The 16834-nt window shown below is 41.7% G+C and overlaps 1 long non-coding RNA gene across 1 annotated transcript; it reads right to left on the bottom strand.

The window, feature by feature from the left end:
- Positions 1–953: 953 nt before the first annotated feature.
- LOC135574186 (uncharacterized) lies at positions 954–11568 on the bottom strand. Its single transcript, XR_010465213.1, has 2 exons — positions 11494–11568; positions 954–1789 (listed from the first exon to the last, which is right to left on the bottom strand). It is a non-coding gene; the product is annotated as an uncharacterized LOC135574186 (long non-coding RNA).
- Positions 11569–16834: the final 5266 nt, after the last annotated feature.

Below are 16834 nucleotides of genomic sequence, written 5' to 3'. Positions count from 1 at the left end.
AAAGGAACCATGGACACTTACCACGCCGCATATTGGTCCTCTGATCCGTTTCGCCTCTCCTCTTCGGAAGAAGAGGAGGAAATTCATTACACAAGGCTTCAAAATCCTTATTTAACCTGTCTCCTTCCCTTCATCTAGATTGATTGAAGTGGATTTAGCAGGTGGGGATCATAGCTTTGACCTGGATTCACCTGGTAAGTCTATGTCATGGAAAGAGCACGTGTTCCTAATGTTTTTAACACTGAGTGTATGTGATCGTACAAAAATGCAAGCAAGGTTTGAAATAGTTACGTTTTAGTAAAATATTATATATATTTGGGCTTCTTGCAGTCAATTTGCAGTCTACAAATGATTTGTGATTATGTTCTGGCATACTCATCTCACTGCATTTTCCTATTGACTGAGGTAAGCAGATCTAGCATGGAAAAGTCTCCTTGTGGATATGAGGAGTCTAGATGTGTACAGCCTAGACTGTGAGATATGAATACTGGGTAATGAATACTTATTGTGTAGCCTAACAGACAACTGCCTGTACAACAGACTACACCTATACAGACAGACAGACAGTCGTGTGGCATAGTGCTATGGAGTAGACATTGATTTAGTGCTGGCTTTATTACTGCATACAGATCGATACAGAGAGAGCTAAGGCCTTAAATTGGGACTTAATTGTTCTTCCTTTCTCTCAATCCACTTGGAGCACGTTAGGAAATCCCTCTATACTGAAGGGACCTGCTGTCTGGCGAAGTGGGTAGATTCAATTCCAGGTTGTTTAATAGGAACATGATTAACATGAGAATTTTATCCACGATTAGTAGGAGAAATGTGTTTGTATATGTTCAATATGCACTGTGTTTATGTAGCATAAATTAGTTTTGTATAGCACATTTTACTGTGTCTATTTCTATTATTAAAAAACTAGCATTTCACTTATTGAGGAATGTAGACATGTAGACAGTCAATGTGTTCTTTATTGCAATACAAATGGGATAGGGCAAGTTGTGTCAGCGAGTGGTATGTCAAAGCCTCCTTCCCTAGCAGCTGTAGCAGGAAGTAAATAGCTAAATTAAATGTGTTTATAAATCACTTATGTTACCTGGAATTGAGGTTAGAAGAACAGTCTTTTATGGGAAACATTTTCAGACCAGCTTGTTTTTGCCGGATACTTTATGTTAGCACATAACCTTAAGAATGTATCTATTACGGCTAGTCAAATCAAATCAAATGTATTTATATAGCCCTTCTTAGATCAGCTGATATCTCAAAGTGCTGTACAGAAACCCAGCCGAAAACCCCAAACAGCAAGCAATGCAGGTTTAGAAGCACGGTGGCTAGGAAAACCTCCCTAGAAAGGCCAAAACCTAAGAAGAAACCTAGAGAGGAACCAGGTTATGAGGGGTGGCCAGTCCTCTTCTGTCTGTGCCAGGTGGAAATTATAACAGAACATGGCCAAGATGTTCAAATGTTCATAAATGACCAGCATGGTCAAATAATAATAACCACAGTAGTTTTCAAGGGTGCAACAGGTCAGCACCTCAGGTCAGCACCTCAGGAGTCAGTTGGCTTTTCATAGCCGATCATTGAGAGTATCTCTACCACTCCTGCTGTCTCTAGAGAGTTGAAAACAGCAGGTCTGGGGACCGGTAGCACGTCCGGTGAACAGGTCAGGGTTCCATAGCCGCAGGCAGAACAGTTGAAACTGGAGCAGCAGCACGGCCAGGTGGACTGGGGACAGCAAGGAGTCATCATGCCAGGTAGTCCTGAGGCATGGTCCTAGGGCTCAGGTCTTCTGAGAGAGAGAAAGAAAGAGAGATTAAGAGAGAGCGTATTTAAATTCACACAGGACACCGGATAAGACAGGAGAAATACTCCATATATAACAGACTGACCCTAGCCCCCCCCGACACATAAACTACTGCAGCATAAATACTGGAGGGTGAGACAGGACCTTAATAATGTATCTATTATGGCTAGTCAAGTTATCACCTTAGGAATGTACAGTATCTATTATGGCTAGTCAAATCAAAACTTTAAGAATGTATCTATTATGGCTAGTCAAATCAAAACTTTAAGAATTTATCCATTATTGCTAGTCAAGTCATAACCTTAAGAATGTATCTATAAAGGCTGGTCAAGCAATCAGAAAATATTTTTGACAGTGTATTTTATGTACGGTATAACTATGTGTACAGTATAACCTTGCAGAGTGAATCTGTAAACATTATAGTCTCTGAGCATTATAGTCTATCAGTAAACACATCATTGATCCTGAAATAAAAGGTGTTTGTCTGAAAAGAGGTGGCTTCATCACCAGTTGTGTTGTCTTAGAGAATAGTTACTGTTAAGAGGGTTTTTGTCTGAAAAGAGGTGGCTTCATCACCAGCTGTGTTGTCTTAGAGAATAGTTACTGTTAAGAGTGCTTTTGTTGGTTTGCTTTCCTGTGCCGTGTGTGTGTGTGTGTGTGTGAGAGAGAGAGAGAGAGAGAGAGAAAGAAGGTGTGTTTGTGTTTTCCTAGGAGACAATACTAAAAGAATGGACGTGTTCGGCGGTAGACGTCACCGGTCTTCTAGCCATCGCCGATTCACTTTCCATTTGTTTTGTCTTGTTGTTCCCCCCATGTCTTTGCCCGGTATTGTTTGTTGTAAGTGCTATGACACAGAGGAGCAGCCCATGGATCCCACCCCCATATTCTCGGCCTCCTGCCTGGTGGCACCTGTAGTGTGGGAGCTAGACGCGGACATTGAGCAGGAGTTGCGTGCTGAGCCCGCTCCACTCCAGTGTCCCGCTGGGCGTCTGTACGTTCCGTCTGCTGTCCGTGACCGGCTGATCTATCGGGCCCACACGTCACCCTCCTCTGTTCATCCAGGCATCGGTAGGTCGGTGCGCTGTCTGAATGGGAAGTACTGGTGGCCCACTTTGGCTTAGGACGTGAGGGTTTATGTTTCCTTCTGCTCGGTGTGCACCCAGTGTTAGGCTCCTAGGCAGAGGTAAGATACACCCCTTACCCATTCCACTACGGTCATGGTCGCACCTGTCGATCTATTTCCTGACCGATCTTCCCCCATCGCAGTGAAACACTACGATCCTGATTGTTGCCAAAGTCGGTGCCTTTCTTTGTTCGGGCGGTGTTCGGCGTTCGACGTCGCTGGTCTTCTAGCCATCGCCGATCCATATTTGATTTTCCATTTGTTTTGTCTTGTTTTCCCACACACCTGCTTTTCATTCCCTCATTAAGTGTTGTGTATTTAACCCTCTTGTTCCCCCCATGTCTTTGTGCGGTATTGTTTGTTGTAAGTGCTTGTGCACATTTGTTTGACTGGTGCGCATCGGGTTATTGTGCCCATATTTTGTATTTCTTATGCCGTTGATATTACTATTAAACTGCTCCGGCTATTACCTAGTTCTGCTCTCCTCCGTCTGACTTCCCTGCCACCAGTTACGCACCCCTTACAGGCATGGCAAACTATTACTGACTACAAAGACAAACCCAGCCGCAAACTCCCGAGTGACATGAGCCTACCAGACGAACTAAATGCCTTTTATGCTCACTTCGAGGCAAGCAACACTAAAGCATGCATGAGAGCCCCAGCTGTTCCATATGACTGTGTGATCACACTCTCTGTTGCCGATGTGCGCAAGATCTTTAAAGGGAAATAGTGGTGAAATGAGTGCACTTAAAGGGGGATAGTGGTGAAATGAGTGCGCTCAAAAGGAGATAGCAGAGTGATGGGGGGAATGAAGTCCTGATTGCCCCCTCCACTCCTGGCATTCGTTTACCTTGAGGAGCGACGAAAAGAATATCACATCAATATTCCACACCATCGATCACCACATTCTTTTGGAGAAATTGGAAACCTTAATTGGTCTACACGGACATGTTCTTGCCTGGTTTAGATCTTATCTGTCGGAAAGATATCAGTTTGTCTCTATGGGTGGTTTGCCCTCTGACAAATAATTTGTACATTTCATTATTCCTCAAGATTCTGTTTTAGGACCACTATTGTTTTCATTATATAGTATACCTTTTGGGGATGTCATTCGGAAACACAATATCAACTTTCATTACTATGCAGACGACACACAGATGTACATTTTGATGAAACATGGTGAAGCCCCAAAATTGCTTACCCTGGATGCCTGGCAACAAATGTTTGACTTTTAAACTCAGACAAAACAGAGATGCTAGTTCTAGGTCCCTAGAAACAAAGACCCTATTACGGGCGCTGAGTCACTGGCCTACTAGTGCTCTTCCGTGCCGCCCCCAGGAGGGGTGTGCACGTCGTGCTAAGCTTTTTGCGCTATACTCGACTTGAATGGGTTGAGTCACTGACGTGATCTTCCTGTCCGGTCTTGCGGCCCCTCGGGCTTGTGCGGTGGGTACATGGGATATTCAGCCTTGCCTCAGGGTAATAAGTTGACGGACTGTTGTTATCCATCTAGTGGTATAGGGGCTGTGCTTTAACAAAGTGGATGGGGTTGTATCCTGCCTGGTGTCAGGCAATTCATCTTGATTTACACAAACGCTAAGGATGTGCTCCATTAACTTACAATCCCGTGACATCCTTTCTCTATTGGGGGTAATGTCATCTGTTTTTCACCATCAGAAGCACAACACAGCAGTGGCTATAAATTCACACACAAACCTTGTGTACGGTACTCCTGGCTCGCTTCAGTGCACATATCTTTAACCGTCTGTGTGGACAGGACTGCACATATGAAGAGCACGTGTCCTCTTTAGGATTCACCAAACACATAGCTGGATGGGTAAGCAACTGAGGCGGGTGGACAGTGGGCCCTTTAGATCTGAGCACTGTTTAGCAAACTTTAACAGTGCTCTTCAAAGAAGATGGGTTATTCTAGATCATGTCAAATCAAATGAAATGTTATTTGTCACATGCGCCGAATACAACAGGTGTAGATGCTTACTTACAAGCCCTTAACCAACAATGCAGTTCAAGAAATAGAGTTAAGAAAATATTTACAAAATAAACTAAAGTTTAAAATAAAATGAAGAGTAACACAATAAAATAACAATAACGAGGCTATATACAGGGGGTACCTGTCACGGGTGTCGTTGGAAGTAGTCCACCACGCAGCGTGGTGAGCGTATATTTTTATTTTATTTTAAAATGTCGCCAACAAATGAAACAACCGTGAAGCTTACAGGGCTAAGTGCCACAAACAAAGTTAACTTCCCACAAATAACAAAGGGAAAAAGGCTACCTAAGTATGATTCCCAATCAGAGACAACAAATGACAGCTGTCCCTGATTGAGAACCATACCCGGCCAAAACAAAGAAATACAAAACATAGAAAATAGAACATAGAATGCCCACCCAAATCACACCCTGACCAAACCAAAATAGAGACATAAAAAGCTCTCTAAAGTCAGGGCATGACAGTACCAGTACAGGGGTACAGGCTAGTCGAGGTAGGTAAGGGTAAAGTGACTATGCATAGATAATACACAGCGAGTAGCAGCAGTGTAAAAACAAAGGGGGGTCAATGTAAATCATCCGGATGGCCATTTGATTAATTGTTCAGCAGTCTTATAGCTTAGGGGTAGAAGCTGTTAAGGAGCTTTTTGGTCCTAGACTTGGCGCTCCAGTACCACTTGCCGTGCAGTAGCAGAGAGAACAGTCTATGACTTAGATGACTGGAGTCTGACAATTTTTTGGGCCTTCCTCTGACACCGCCTAGTATATAGGTCTTGGATGGAAGGAAGCTTGGCCCCAGTGATGTACTGGGCCTTACGTGTTATGATAGAGGCCAGTGAACTCTTAAACTTTTCTACCATGGCCAATCTGAACATCCTCCCTCGAGACGAGTACAAGCATTTGTCACAAATCACTGCAAGTATTTCTTCACTTAAGTCCCCCAGAGAAGACCACAGAATGGCAATCACTCGGTAGAGCATTGAGCTTGCCAACGCCAGGGTTGTGGGTTCAATTCCCATGGGGGAAATCTATTTACTCACGACTATAAGTGTCTACTAAATGACTGAAGTGTCAAATGTAGAAAAAATATGGCAATGCAGAAAACCATTCTACTTAGTTGGTTGGACAGTTGTGGAGACTTTGATTTGAACATGTGATTGAAAACTTTAGGCATACATCTCTCTCCGACTAGCACTGTAGACAACCAGCTTCCTTCTGCTAAATCACTTAGTACAACGATAGTTGAGCTAGCCCTGGAGAGGCAAGATGAAGAGGGAAGTAAACCACAAGTCCTGTGCATATAAACTCCATAACTTGTCCTTGGCCTGATCACTGAGTTGTATTTCAAACACTTTGGACAAGTTCCTTAGGCATTCAGTGTATTCAGAAAGTATTCAGACACCTTTCATTTTCCCACATTTTGTTACGTTAATTAAAGCCTTATTCTAAAATGGATTGACATATTTGTCCCCCCTCATCAATCTACACACAATACGCAATAATGACTAAGCGAAAACAGGTTTTTAGACATTTTTGGAAATGTATTACAAATCTAAAACAAAAATACTGTATTTACACAAGTATTCAGACCATTTGCTATGAGACTCGAAATTGCGCTCAGGTGCATCATGTTTCCATTATCATCCTCGAGATGTTTCTACAACTTGATTGGAGTCCACCTGTGGTAAATTCAATTGATTGGACATGATTTGGAAAGGAACACACCTGTCTATATAAGGTCTCACAGTTGACAGTGCATGTCAGAGCAAAAACCAAGCCATGAGGTCGAAGGAATTGTCCATAAAGCTCCAAGACAGGATTGTGTACAGATCTGGGGAAGGGTACCAAAACTTTTTTTGCAGCATTGAAAGTGCCCAAGAAAACAGTGGCCTCAATCATCTTTAAATGGAAGAAGATTGGAACCCCAGACTCTTCCTAGAGCTGGGTGCCCGGTCAAACTGAGTAATCGAGGGAGAAGGGCCTTTGTCAGGGAGGTGACCAAGAACTCGATGGTCGCTCTGACAGAGCTCCAGAGTTCCTCTGTGGAAATGGGAGATCCTTCCAGAAGGAAAACCATCTCCGCAGTACTCCACCAATCAGGCCTTCATGGTAGATTGGCAAGACGGAAGCCACTCCTCAGTAAAAGGCACATGACAGCCCGCTTGGAGTTTGCCAAAAGGCACCTAAAAACTCTCAGTCCATGAGAAACAAGATTCTCTGGTCTGATGAAACCAAGATTGAACTCTTTGGCCTGAATGCAAAGCGTCACTTCTGGAAGAAACCTGGCACCATCCCCTACGGTGAAGCATGGTGGTGGCAGCATCATGCTGTGGGGATGTTGTTCAGCGGCAGGAACTGGGAGACTAGTCAGGATCGAGGGAAAGATGAATGGGTTAAAGTACAGAGAGATCCTTGATGAAAACCTGCTCCAGAGCGCTCAGGACTTCAGACTTGGGTGAATGTTCACCTTCCAATAGGACAACGACCCTAAGCACACAGCCAAGACAACGCAAGAGTAGCTTCGGGACAAGTCTCTAAATGTCCTTGAGTGGCCCAGCCGAAGCCCGGACTTGAACCCGATCAAGCATCTCTGGAGAGACCTGTAAATAGGTGTGGAGCAATGCTCCCCATCCAATCTGACAGAGCTTGAGAGGATCTTCAGAGAAGAATGGGAGATACTCCCCAAATATAGGTGTGCCAAGCTTGTAGCGTCATACCCAAGAAGACTCGAGGCTGTACTCGCTGCCAAAGTTGCTTCAACAAAGTACTGAGTAAAGGGTCTGAATATTTATGTAAATGTGATATTTCAGTTTTGCAAACATTTCTAAAATCCTGTTTTTGCCTTGTCATTATGGGGTATTGTGTGTAGACTGTTGAGAAAAAAACAACAATTGAATCAATTTTAGAATAAGGATGTTACCTAACAAAATGTGGAAAAAGTCTAGGGGTCTGAATACCTTCCGAAGGCATTGTATGTACCGAAAGCAAACTCTTAGTGACAACTGCTCCCCTATCAATCCCAGAAGTTGTCCACAACCTCTACAGTATTTTGTTTGATCTCACAAAAGTGAGTTCCTGGCTGTGCTGTGTAAACAGTATAAACCTGTGACCTGACAGACATCATATAACGTTTTGTCATTTCACGATCATCCATCAAATTCCTCTAGTCCGCCAAGGCAGCTCGTCAAAGGAGATTGGAAGTCTTCTCTATGGCCGGGTTCTCTATACAACACGTCATGTCTGAGGCAGTGAGCCTATTTCATAGTAGCTGTTTGTGAACCCTCTGGAAATCAGTCCTGCTCGGAACAGGTCTGTCTGGCTTCTCTATTTTCCATCTTGTGGTTTCTATATAAACACAGCCTGGACAAAGGATACCATATTTGGATTGGTTCACTGTTTAGTTGAGAGCTGTTCAACTATGCAATGAATAGGGGAATATCAAATATGGAATGAATATGGACATTTTAAAGTTGGTAATGTGAAAAGAACAATACCTTAATATTGTACATATTTCTTAAAGAACACCTCTGTGTCACACCCTGATCTGTTTCACCTATCCTTGTGCTTGTCTCCACCCCCCCCCTCCAGGTGTCAACCATCTTCCCCATTATCCCCAGTGTATTTATACCTGTGTTCTCAGTTTTTCTGTTGCCAGTTTGTTTCGTTTCGTCAAGCCTACCAGCGGTTTTCCCTTGTGCCTGTCTTTTCTCTAGTTCCTGTTTTCCCGGTTTTGACCATTCTGCCTGCCCTGACCCTGCCTGCCGTTCTGTGCCTTGTCACACCTCCCTGGATTACTGACTTCTGCCTGCCCTGACCCTGCCTGCCGTTCTGTGCCTTGTCACACCTCCCTGGATTACTGACCTCTGCCTGCCCTGACCCTGACCCTGCCTGCCGTTCTGTGCCTTGTCACACCTCCTTGGATTACTGACCTCTGCCTGCCCTGACCCTGCCTGCCGTTCTGTGCCTTGTCACACCTCCTTGGATTACTGACCTCTGCCTGCCCTGAGCCTGCCTGCCGTTCTGTGCCTTGTCACACCTCCCTGGATTACTGACCTCTGCCTGCCCTGACCCTGAGCCTGCCTGCTGTTCTGTACCTTTCGGACTCTGCTCTGGATTACTGACCTCTGCCTGCCCTTGACCTGTCGTTTACCTGCTCCCCTGTTTTTGTAATAAATGTTTGTTACTTTGTAACGGTCTGCATCTGGGTCTTCTCCTGAGCTTTGACACTGTGAATAAGAGACATCAGAAAATGTGTTTTAGCTCAGACATTGGCCAACAATGGAACATGAATGGAGATTCAGGTTAGGCCTGAAATAGGCCTAGCCCATTTGCCAATTCTTTATTTGAAGCAGATGGTTTATGACTAATTAATCTGGTTGGTTTTAATGATATTAGGGAATTGAAACTAATTTACAAGTCTATATGACAAAATGTAATTGTGTTCAGAGGATGTTTTAGGACTTGATTGCTTGTGGTTTATTAAAAATAATAGAAAATATATGGGTGTGTCGCAGTTCAGGAAATGCCAGGCAGAATATAATTATAAATCATTATAAAATCTTTGTTCTTAAAAGGAATGTTCTGGGACATTTGACACCTTTAAAAACCAATTTAATAATCACAAATGAATGGATGATGCTCCAGAGTTATCTGCTTTAATGTGTGTATTATTGTAGATCAGTTAGTGTTAACTGTAAAGGTGTAAACTTAGTGTCTTTCTCTAAGTGGAGGAACAGTGTGTTCTTTAGTCAGGGGGGACAGGACAACCCTGAACACCCAGACTGTATAGTGTCTCCTGGTTATTAAGTTCCAGATGCTTTGCTCTCTGTCAGAAAGGCTCTACGGGTAACAGTAGTAGATGGGAGGAGGATAACTACAGAAGCCTGTTAACTCTCCCATTTTACAGGAGATTTTCCATGGCTTAAAGAGGCTTTAAAAAAAAATGCGCCCCATTTTATCGAGCAAAAGTCCTTGGCACGCTGTAGGATGAAGACTTATAATGAGCTTCTCCGGAAGAAACTCAATGAAGTCTGGAGACGACTGTCACATAAGAAGTGGGTTTCCTGTAGAATTAAGGTGTCCTCATCAGAGGGGATCAGCTGAGACCTATATGAGGATGAAATAATGTAATGATGGGTATGATGGCTATTCCGCCCCATAACACTGGCACTCCCAGGCACTCGCTTGTCACTTCCCAAAAGTCAGCAGTTTTCCTTGGCCTTCCTCCTGCAACCAAAACACATTGGCCTTTTTCATTTCACAGAAGGTAGGTAAAGTGGCACTCCAGTCTCCTTTTCACCTCATTTAACACCTGATTTACTTAAAGGCCCAGTGCAGTCAAAAATGTGATTTTTCTGTTTTATATATACTGAACAAAAAGATGTATGCAACATGTAAAGTGTTGGTGCCATGTTTCATGACCTGAAAAAAAAGATCCCAGAAATGTTTCATATGCACAAAAGATTATTTCTCTCAAATGTTGTGCACACATTTGTTTACATCCCTGTTAGTGAGCATTTCTCCTTTGCCAAGGTAATCCATCCACCTGACAGGTGTGGCATATCAAGAAGCTGATTAAACAGCATGGGTGTGCAGTTTTGTCACACAACGCAATGACACAGATATCTGAAGTTTTGAAGGAGCATGCAGCTGGCATAATGACTGAAGGAATGTTCACCAGAGCTGTTGCCAGAGAATTGCATTTTCATTTCTCCACCCTAAGTCGCTTCCAACATCATTTTAGAGAATTTTTAATTTTTTGTTTTCTATTGCTCCTCAAGCAAGAGGGGAGGCCGATGACATCACGGACTCCCATCAGACCAACTCCTTGAATACCCTACTCCTTGAAGTTGGCAGCAGTGTCTAAAAAAACACAATTTTGCTCAAAACATATATTTTTTTTACGCTTTAGTGTACTTTACTGTATTTATACTTGGGATATCGCTTTTCAACAGTAAAAGTTTGAAGACCGCTGGAGGACTTTAAATATACGTTATTCTTTAGTTCTGACTCCGTAGGGGATAGTAGGGGATAGTTTATTTATGCCTATCAGATATACACATTTAAATTGAAAAACCCACTTATACTGTACAGTGGCACTCATTTCTTTAGCTATGGAATAGTCAACAGCTTGAAAACACCACAATATAGCAATCGTTTCTTAATTAGATACGTGAACACACAATCTTGTCATCCAAGGCTAATAGACTGCCATGAGCTAGGAAAATCTGACCAAATAAGGTTGTGATGAATTAATATATTTCACACTTAACTACCTGTTAAAAAAAGACTGATGCCACTCTCTTAAAAAACAAGTCATGTGAAATTAACAGGAATAGTGGGATGTAAAAAACAGATCACCTCAGCTCTCCCAGAATCAACATGTTCAGGCTAACTGGCTTTGTTTTCTCTACTGATGAGTCACTGGTGGAGGTTCTGGGTTGCTTTGATTTAAGGCAATTCAGAAATTCAAGTGCCATGATCCTGGTTCAGTCCACGTGTTGACAAAACAGTGATCAAACGCTATAACTAGCTGGTTAGTCTCGTGTAGCCATACCTCCAAATCACATTGTTGTCACTCCTCCCTTGGAGCCTGGTTGTCATCGAGGCTACTAGCTGGTATCCAGTCTTGTGGTTATAGGCCTACTCATGAGAAGTTGCAGCAGTTTGATTTAGCTGCAGGCTGGAGTCAAACCAGGTCACCCAACATTTAACAGCTGTTCATTGTACTGGAGCCATACCTCCTGAATTATGACCATATGAACTTGGATACAACAGTAACACTGGTAAATATATAAATGGCAACCTGCCACATGCACACAGGGTTGTTGCTAACATTGCAGTTAGCTATGAAAGGAGGCATTCTCCTTCTGAATAAGGCACACAGGGAAATCCACAGGCATAGAAACAGGAAACAACAACACAGTCTGCACATGTGTAACACATCTCCATACTATTAGTGGCCTCCCACAGTAGGCCTACTTGCAGTCAATAATGTTTTGTGTTGCTAGTGACTGCAGAGTAAAAGCCTATCTATACTATACTGTAGAAATCTATACACTGATCAGGATCTCTGAAGAAAACATCAGAATCAATTGCTCAATTAATGAGAAAGATACACTACTAATTTGATGCTAATTTCCTGTGATGAGCCCCTCTTCTGTTTGTCTTTGATTTACACCTTGATTTAGACATCCCTCTGGCCTGTATCCAAGCAGTGCCAGCCAAGTCTCTTGTCCCGAGTACCAACTGGAACCATCAATTCAGCACTGTGGCTTTGGGAGACAATGACTCTAACTCTAAATGTGCATGCCTGGGTTGGCTTGGACTGGAGCTATGAATCATCCATAGCAAGGACTTCATTGCTCATGTGGGAGCTGAAACATATATGGGAAGACAGTGGGGGATGAAAATAACAGCTGTTATAGGTGCTACTATGCTTTTAGCTTCATTTAGACGCTTTATTTAGACCCATACAGCATATTATAACGCCCTGCCATCCTTACAGATACATCAACATACAGTGCAAGGCAGTGCCTTCAGAAGGTATTCACACAAGGTATTCACACGAATCACACCACTTTACTTTCCACACTTTCCCCACTTGTTGTTGTATTACTTCTCAAATTTTAAAAAACGTAAAGCTGAAATGTCTTGAGTCAATAAATATTCAAATAGTTTGTTATGCAACAGAGTAAATACGTTCAGGATTAAAAATTCACATAATGGGCCGGTTTCACAGACAGGGCTTAGATTAAGCTAGGAGTAGGCCTTAATGTGTACTAGTTAAACTGGGACATTTAAGTAGCTTTCATGAACGTGGCTTAAATTTGGCTTAGTTAGTCGGAGACTATGGAGTCCTGGAGTAAGGTAAGTAAGCCTAAATGAGAACATCTGGGTTAAGCCTGATTAGGTTAAGTATGAGCACATGCTGTTGGTCTAATGGTGCTCATAAACAACAAAAAACAGTGAGTATGAGAAAACGCTACTAAAACGATTTTTGTCAAACCATCCAGTTGTTGAAAGTAAAAACCATACTACTGCTACTGAGCAAAAGAAAAAGGCTACCTGGGGTGGCAGGTAGCCTTGTGCTTAGAGTGTTGGACAAATAACCAAAAGATTGCAAGATTAAATCCCTGAGCTGACAATGTAAAAATCTGTCGTTCTGCCCCTGAACAAGGCAGTTAACCCACTTTTCCTAAGCCATCATTGAAAATAAGAATTTGTTCTTAACTGGCTTGCCTAGTTAAAGGTTTTTAAAAAAAAATAGTGGTTAGGCTGAAATTTGCATTGAATTCAATGAAAATGTAACCACAAGAAGAGTACAATAACTTCAGGTGAGATATCAGAAGAGAGTGATTTACTACTGGTGGTGGACCAACCAAAAATGACTGATGAATTGAGTGACTTGCTGTCTGGAATAATAGAGCACCAGCAACCTCTGGATGGTATACCAGACGATGACCAACCTCTGGATGGTATACCAGATGATGACCATTTGGACAGTTCAGATGAAGAACTGAGCACATACAGTATGGTACAAATGCCAAAGAAAGTCAATTGGTTACTTCCTTTGGTAAACATATTCCACTGTCTGTGTCAATCTTTATTATTTCATTCATTCTAAGGACCATATGAATTTATTTGTACTTCTAAAGGTGTTCTTTTTCCAAAGGAAAGGAACCTGAACAGGTTGGAAGAGCCAGTACACAGTGAGTGTGTTTCCTCCACATCTGCTATAGCATCCCTGAGAGAAGATGCTGCCACCACCTTTCAGCAGAGAACTAAAAAGATGACCATGCATGAAAAGTTAGCTAGAGAATTTCATGAGCATTAAATGAAATGTCTGAAGGAAGAACATGAAATGAAAATGAAAATTCTACAGGTTGAATTGGATATGAAGTTGGAAGAGAGAGGTATGATCCAAAAATATATAGTAATGAGACAATTGTGATTACCAGCCTTGGTGAACAATATGATATATAAAAAATACATGTTTTGTCCTTTGGATATTCATGAGTGAGACTATTTTAATCACCACAAACTACATTTTAAACCAGCCTTGGTTTAGTCACTCATTTAATTTTGCTGCACACAATTTGAATTTTGTACAGAACAAAATTTATCAAAGCAGAAATAAGCCATAACAAATACATTCCATATTTAAATGCACCTCCTAGTTGAAGTGCTGCAATGTGAAAGCAACTCTGTGTGCAAGTCCTCGTTGGTCATTGCCTGCCTCAGCTGTGGGCACATCTGCTTGATTCTGATCTTCCATTGGAGGATCGGGACAGCAATGCTACTTCAGGTAGTTGTGCAGCACAGCTGTAGCAATGATCACCTTGCAGCATCTTCTTGGCTTGAAATCAAGTGTATTGCTTAAACAGTGGAATCGATTTTTCCATACTCCAAGCATATGCTCAGCCATCTCTCCCGTGTAGATATGAGCTTGATTGTATCTTTGCTGCTCAGCTGTTGTGGGATTTATGTATGAAGTGAATACAAAGTTACTCTGATCATATCCACTGTCACCAAATAGTAGTCCACTATGTTGTCCTCTCTGAAACTGAGCACATTATGAAGAGTTGAGAAAAATCCTTGAATCATTAGTTGCACCTTTCCAACGGGCAACAATGTTTGAAAACTCTAAACTAGGAGTGCATACACCCTGAAAACTCTAAACTAGGAGTGCCTACACCCTGAAAACTCTAAACTAGGAGTGCATACACCCTGAAAACTCTAAACTAGGAGTGCATACACCCTGAAAACTCTAAACTAGGAGTGCCTACACCCTGAAAACTCTAAACTAGGAGTGCATACACCCTGAACACTCTAGACTAGGAGTGCATACACCCTGAAAACTCTAAACTAGGAGTGCATACACCCTGAACATTGATGGAAAACCAGTTCTTACAGGTCTTGTACTCCTCAGCATCAGGAGTTGTAGGACACTTGATGGGAACATGACATCCTCTCTATACAGCCAATCCCTCCTGGGAAGTGTCCATAGTCATAGAATTGCACTTCATAGTTGGCTTGGCCAGCAGCACCAGGAAACTTGATGTAAAGACTCCTCAGTTCACAAATGGCCCTGCAGACTTTGTGAACTATTATACACACAGTTGCTTCACTGGCACCACACAAATCAACAGTTTCACAATGAAAGATTCCAGATGCCAAAAACCTCAGTGATCAGAACTTGGAGAGAATTGGGTAAAGGCCTTCCTCTTTGAGACAGAGAGGAAAGTCTAGGCTGAAGCAAAGATATTATTTCTAATGCATTTTCTTTGTACATATGAAAGTGGTCTTGAAAAGCTATTTCATCAAAGTAATTTAATGGATTACTCGCATCCACAAGTACTGGTCTGGCTGGCCTCTGTGGTGCATGTTGGTCTTCATTAGATATTCCAAATAGTCCATGGTCCCTCACAAACAGTACGAAGCAGAAGTTAAACCTGCCTCTTTGAAGGATTAATTTAAGCTTAAATTTAGTCCTAGAGCAGCTCTAATCCTCCCTCTTACAATTGGCTTTGTTTAACCCAGAACAGGATAAATCTACGACTATTTTAAGATAAGTCTGTGCAAGTCGCTTTGAGTTAAGACAGCTCAAACAGGCATTTTAGTCTGGGACGAGGCTTAAGTCTTGTCTGTGAAACCGGCCCAATAAGTTGCATGGACTATAATAAATAATAAATAATAGGGTTTAACATGATCTTTGAATGACTACCGCATCTCTGTACCCCACTCATAGAATTATCTGTAAGGTCCCTCAGTCGAGCAGGGAATTACAAATACAGATTCAACCACAAAGACCAGGGAGGTTTTTCCAATGCCTCGCAAAGAAGGGCACCTATTGGTAGATAGGTAAAATTTTACAAAGCAGACATTGAACTCCTTTGAGCATGGTAAAGTTACTCTCCATATTTTCAAGCATTGTAGTGGCTACATCATGTTATGGGTATGCTTGTAATCGTTAAGGACTGGGGAGTTTTTCAGGATAAAAAAGAAACCGAATGGAGCTAAGCACAGGCAAAATCCTAGAGGAAAATTTGGTTCAGTCGGACAATAACCTAAAACACATGGCCATATCTACATTGGAGTTGCTAACCAAGAAGATAGTTAATGTTCCTGAATGTTACAGTTTTGATAAATCTACTTGAAAATCTATAGCAAAACCTGAAAATGGTTGTCGAGCAATTATCAACAAAAACATTGGCAGAGCTTGAAGAATTTAAAGAGAATAATGGGAAATGTTTCACAATCCAGGTGTTGAAAGCTCTTAGAGACTTACCCAGGAAGACTCACAGCTGTAATCTAGTTAAATAAACATTAAATAAAAAAATAAAAAAAGAAGAATTGATGCCATAGGTGCTTCTACAAAGTATTGACTCAGGGGTGTGAATACTTATGTAAATAAAATATTTCTGTCTTTAAATTTAAATAAATGGGCACACATTTCGAAAAACATGTTTTCACTTTGTAATTATGGGGTGTTGTGTGTAGATGGGTGAAAAAAAATATATTTATTGCATTTTGAATTCAGGCTGTAACACAACAAAACATGTCAAGGGGTATGAATACTTTCTGAAGGCACTGTAGACAATATTGTTGTAAATCATGAAGGTGATTCAGTGTAATAACATAATAATTTGTTACATCATTTTTAAGTCTAATTATATAGTAGGTTTATTATTTCCATATCAGAAGATCGAGGTCCGAATGTTGAAAGAAATGTTTATTTCTGATACACTGAAATCTTTTCAAATAAATATTTCTTTCAACATTCGGACTTCGAGTATCAGCAATACATTTCACAAATGAAGAAATACTAATGTGGTCATATTTTCAGAAAGCCAATAGACAGATATCAAGTAATATAGAGTGCATGAACTCAATCA

Source organism: Oncorhynchus nerka, linkage group LG12 (assembly GCF_034236695.1).
Source record: "Oncorhynchus nerka isolate Pitt River linkage group LG12, Oner_Uvic_2.0, whole genome shotgun sequence".
Taxonomy (NCBI): domain Eukaryota; kingdom Metazoa; phylum Chordata; class Actinopteri; order Salmoniformes; family Salmonidae; genus Oncorhynchus; species Oncorhynchus nerka.
This window is presented reverse-complemented; position numbering and strand designations above follow the sequence as displayed.